Source organism: Erinaceus europaeus, chromosome 16 (genome assembly GCF_950295315.1).
Source record: "Erinaceus europaeus chromosome 16, mEriEur2.1, whole genome shotgun sequence".
Taxonomy (NCBI): Eukaryota; Metazoa; Chordata; class Mammalia; order Eulipotyphla; family Erinaceidae; genus Erinaceus; species Erinaceus europaeus.
In genome coordinates this window covers 41,264,731-41,270,730 of record NC_080177.1, presented here as the reverse complement: position 1 = coordinate 41,270,730, position 6,000 = coordinate 41,264,731, and positions in this window count along the sequence as shown.

The following is a 6,000-nucleotide window of genomic DNA, read 5'->3' as shown; positions in this document are numbered from 1 at the left end:
TTCCGCTGTACCTCTTTATAGGCCTCTTCTTGATTTTTTTTAAATCTAGCCTTATGTAAAATAACCTTTTTTTATGAGATTGGCTTTACTGCTTTTCCAATTAACAGCTGTTATAGTTACCATGACAGAGAGAAAAATATAAGAGAATAAAGAGGAAAGAAAAAAAAGGGAATGCCAGTCTCTTGCCCTTATTCAGCTTTTATAGTTCTTACTTTGATAAGGTTAGCTTTGGAGTAAGTGAGGGAAGTGTAATAGGAAGTAGGTGAGGAGGGTATCTGAGTCTAAGTAGACACTATTCCATTGGGAACTTTATGGTGTCTTTTTAGGTCTTTCTACTTGCTTGCTGCATATCCTGACTCACTGCAGACTATTGTGCACTTTTACATTCAGGTATATACTTTGCCCTATTTATGAATACATGTGGACATATGCTCTATCTCATGGGAACTGATATATTTTAAGGTTTTTGGACTTTGTTAGGAAGTGAACCACTTGAATGGAATTAGAGAATCCTATGAAAGAAAAGGTCTCACCTGACTAATAAGGCTGAAAGTTGACATTCCACGCCTGATGTCTCTGGACATAGTCTGAAGTGAAACATACTGAGGTGGTACTCCTGGTATTGATTAGGTTGAGATCAGCAGATGCAATTTCATTTGGTATGAATTGAAAGAAGATTGCAGGAAAGTGAGCCCCACCCTAGAGGTTCCAGGACCGGGGAAAATATAAACTCTAAAGAGGAAGGATAACTCTCAGGACACCCCATCAGCTGGGGTCCTAGTCAGGAATGCCTGAGATTCCCAAACAGACAATATGAACCTAGATCTCAAATAGCCCCTGTCTCCATTGTTCCTGGTCATCTCTATCAGGAACAACAAAATGGACCCCTTTGTGGGCCCCCATAAGACCTTGCCCTCAATGTGGATCAACAACTATAGAGAAAGTTCCATCCTCCAAAGGAAGGCTGGACAACATACTCTATGCTACACTTGAGGAAGATGGGTTCTGAAATTGGGGCAGCTTGGAGTGTTCCTACTTATGACCACAAAATGTGAGCTCAGATTTACAGGGATGCCGAGGTCATATAGACTCCTAAGCTGAATATGGGCCCCAGATCACATCAGATTGATTGGGTTTACAGTCAACAATATTTATATGCTTTTCCCATATTTGGGAGCTACTCTCTTCCCTGATCCAGCTTTCTGGTCCTTTTTCCAGCCATGACATCATCTCCTGTGATGCCATTCGGACTTCCCTGGGCAGACAACCCCACCAATGTGCCCTGGGGCCCCGCCAGGAAAAGAAAGTGACAGGCTGGGAATATGGATCAACCTGTCAACACCCATGTTCAGCCGGGAAGCAATTACAGAAGCTAGACCTCCTACCTTCTGCACACCATAATGTCCCTTGGTCCATGCTCCCACAGGGATAAAGAACAGAAAATCTATCAGGGGAAGGGATGGGATAGGGAACTCTGGTAGTGGGAATTGTGTGAAGTTGTACTCCTTATCCTATTTTTTTTTTTTTTTATTTAAGAAAGGATTAGTGAACAAAAGCATAAGGTAGGAGGGGTACAACTCCACACAATTCTCAACACCCAATCCCCATAACCCACCCCCTCCCATGGTAGCTTTCCCATTCTCTATCCCTCTGGGAGCATGGACCCAGGGTCGTTGAGGGTTGCAGAAGGTAGAAGGTCTGGCTTCTGTAGTTGCTTCCCCGCTGAACATGGGCATTGACTGGTCGGTCCATACCCCCAGTCTGCCTCTCTCTTTCCCTAGTAGGGTGTGACTCTGGGGAAGCTGAGTTCCAGGACACATTGGTGGGGTCTTCAATCCAGGGAAGCCTAGCCAGCATCCTGGTGGCATCTGGAACCTGGTGATTGAAAAGAGAGTTAACATATGAAGCCAAACAATTTGTTGAGCAATCATGGATCCCAAGCTTGGAATAGTGGAGAGGAAGTGTTAGGGAGGTACTCACTGCAAACTCTAGTGTAGTCCTGCTTTCAGGTATATATTTTGCAGTAGTTTATGGATACGTGTACACATAAGCTCTCTCTCACAGAAACTGGTGTATATCTAGGTTATGGGACTTTGTTGGAAAGTGAACTACCTGAGATGAAATTAGAGTGTACTATTAAAGGAAAGGTCTCACCCGAGTAATGAAGCTGAAGGGTTGATTAGAAGCTTCCAATAGCACAGCTATATACAAGATACTGGGTACTGTTCAGCAAACCATAACAAAGGGACTTTTCAAAGTTAACCCAATTAACAAATAATGTGATGATAATATTAACTATTGATTGTCTTTTTGAACCCTAAGACAGCAGGAACCTCACATCTTCACTATAGAGCCCCTACTTCCCCCAGTCCTGGAACCCTTGGGTAGGGCCCACTTTCCCGTATGCATCTCCCAATCCAAACCAAATAACATTGCATCTGCCGATCACAACCTTACCAAAGCAACGATTGCTACCTCAACATGCTTCACCTCAGAATGTATCCAGAGACTTCACTTGTGGAATGACAACCCTTCAGCTTCATTATCCTATTGTTTTTGTCAGTGTTTCCTTTTTGTAAATGAAAACTATATTAAAAAAAGAAAGAAAAAGAAAGAAAGAAAGGGAATGAAGGAAAGAAGAAATTGACATGATTCTCTGCTCAAACTTTCAATAGGATGTCAGCATGGATATATGTCCATGCTTATTGCTTCCTCTTACAGAATAAATCAGAGTGGATACATCTACCCATGTGACTAAGTCCTTGACAATGAAGTGTAGTGAAAACAAAGATTACCACTTCTATACCTGTTTTCTCTTTGCTCCCTATTTTATTTTTTGCATAGCCAGGACTTCAGTTTCATTTCTCCCAGATCACTTTTGCATTCAGATAGAAAGATGAGACAGAGAGAGAGAGAGAGAGAGAGAGAGAGAGAGGGAGATTACAGCACAGCACTGAAGTTTCCTCCATTGCCATGACACCACCCATCCATGTGGTGGTGGGAGCTCTAACCTGAGCTGCACACATGGCCTGCCCCATGCCCTTTCCAATGAACTATCTCCCTGGGTCCTTTCTTCTTTTCAGCAGACCTTAGCGCCTGAAAGGAGGAAGCTGGACTCCAGTCTAAACTTGAAAGAGTACCTCAGGAGTCACCCTCGAAGAACATCATGGGCTTTGCTGATGTAAAATATATATTTTTTATTTGTTGAACTACTGCAATCTGGGGGATTATATGATATAGTATCTAGTAGCCCACTAAAGCTGCTACCAACTGATAAATATAAACTCACTAAAATCAGCTCTTTGGGGCCAATCAACACTAAGCTCTGAGGCATCTGGATAAATGGGGGAGGGGGAGAGACACTTTCTTGTTCTCTGCCTTGTTTTTCTAGCAGGCCACACTTCCTGCTGACCAGCTCACCCTGTGGTGGCAGCCAGAGCCATAGCCTTCTCCTGGAACTTCTGGGGAAAAAAGAAGGTCACAGATGTTCTCTGCAGGTCACACCCTGGAAATTCACTTTCTACTGATGAGGGTAGAAAGGCCATTTCTCCTTTCCCCACAGTGATATCAGTTTTTTTTGTTGTTGTTCTTCACAACTCATAACAAATATATGTGGGTCAAGTACTGCTTCTTGGTGTGAGCATTTGCAGACCATGTGGTAACCCATAGATCACCATGTGGACCAACACAGAAAATTATTTTAAATTCAGATTATGCAAGTACAAACAGTGACCCTGAGGCCTCCGGACATCCTAGAGCTAATTAGAGGAGTCCCGGCACATACTCTGAAAAGGCTGCAGAAGGGCAAGAAAAATCCCCGTCAGTGAGAGAATAAGATTCTGATGGCTCAACACAGAAACTGTCAGGAATATATTACCTAAGTGACAGTGACAGAAATCCAAAGAGTATGTTATATTTTCTTGGAGAACTTTATTCAGGAGTATAGACTTAAAATAACTTGTGTGATCATTTCACACATGTAGATATGTGTACAATTTACTACACCTGCCATGAAAGTTTACACCAAATGGAAGACTCCACTACCTCCCCTCCTCTCTCAGACCCCCACAGCCTACCTCCTTCCCTTTGAAAAACACCGTCATTGAAAACAACTCATTCTACCTATAGAGTACATACTTTACCATGTGCTAGGAACTGGGTTTGAGTCCCTGGACACTGCATGGGAACACCTATATCTGGAAATTTTTGTTTTATTTTGTTTTGTTTTGTTTTTTAAAGTAAGTTCAGATAGAACTTTTTAAATTATCTTTATTTATGTATTGGATAAAGACAGTCATAAATTGAGAGGGAATGGGAGATGTAGAGGAAGAGAGACATAGAGACACCTGCAACACTGCTTCACCACTCACAAAGCTTTCTCTCTACCATGAGGACTGGGGGCTCCAACCTTTGTCCTTGTGCATTGTAACATGTGCACTCAGCCAGGTGCACCACCACCTGGCCCTTGGGGGAAGTTTCAAAGGAGGTAGAATTATCCTGTGGTGTCTCTCCTTCTCTCCACATCTCTTTTTCCCTTTGTCTTTCATTCTCTATCTTTAAAAACAGGGGTTTTACTTGGAATGGTGTGTTCATGTGGATATGGGTCCCCATCGATAACTCTGGTGGTAAAAAAGTAAAGAAAATCATTTTCTTCTAACTGTTTTCTTCATTGATTTCCTATTTGTTCTCCTTTATTTTCATCTATACTAGAGCTATGAACCAACATATATAGGCTTTTACTGAACTGTGTTTTTAAAATACTAACAGAAACACTTAAAAGATTTATTTGTGTATTTTTTTATGGGAGAGAGAGATGAGAGATGAGAGATGAGAGAGAGAGAGAGACTGACCAACAAGGGCACTACTTCATTGTTTGCAGGATATCAAATCTGGAGGCTGAAGCATGAAAGGCATGTGTACTACTTAGTGGGCCAGCATCCCTTTCACAAAGATTTTGTAAAGAAATTATTTTAATGACTTTTCACACAGAAGTCTAGATTTCTAGATCCTCTTGAAAAAACAGATAATTAGGCAGACTGGACCCACACTAAGACAATTCTATTTCACTGCTAAAGTGGCCCCTGGCCATTCTGTTCACTCATTTTTCCCACCTTCCCTGTAAGGCATGAGGCTTACACCTTAAGCAACATTTTTGCTAATTTGTGCAATGGAGTTTATACATGACTTGCTAAGTAGCAAGCATTGATTATAGCTGCATTTAGAAGAATAAGACATTATTTCTTCATATGTGACCCCTTCTCTCTTGTCTGCTGGACATAGAAGGGAGAAGGAACAGGATGTAGGTGGGTAGATGGATTCAGCCTCACCAGTGATGGATGACAGAAAAGGATGAAAGAAAGAGAAGGGGGGAGAAATATTAAAGGAGAGACACTGTAGCACTTCTCTAATACTTGTGAAGCTTCTTCTTTTCATTATATTCCCATGGGGATAGGAATTGAAGGCTCAAACCCAGGTCCTCAGGTGTAGTGAAATGTACACTATATATACCATAGAGCCCTGGCCCCACCAGTGGAGGGATTTTATATTATGGAATGGGGTATGAATGTTGGCCCATAGTTAGCCTTGGAAGATGAGGTATGCCTCCAGTGGCACAAATGGTTAGTGCATAGTACTTATAAAAAAGATAAATGGTCAAAGGGACTACATCAAATTGAAAAGCTTCTACACAGCCAAAGAAAGTATCACACAAAGAGACCCCTCACAGAATGGAGAAGATCCTCACATGCCATACATCAGACAAGAGACTCATCACCAAAATATATAAAGAGCTCAGTAAACTTAGCAACAAAAAAGCAAATGACCCCGTCCAAAAATGGACAGAGAATATGAACAGGACATTCACTACAGAAGAGATCCAAAAGGCTAAAAAACACATAAACAACTGCTCCAGGTCACTGATTGTCAGAGAAATTCAAATAAAGACAACATTGAAATACCACCTCACCCCTGTGAGAATGGGATACATCAAAAAGGACAGCA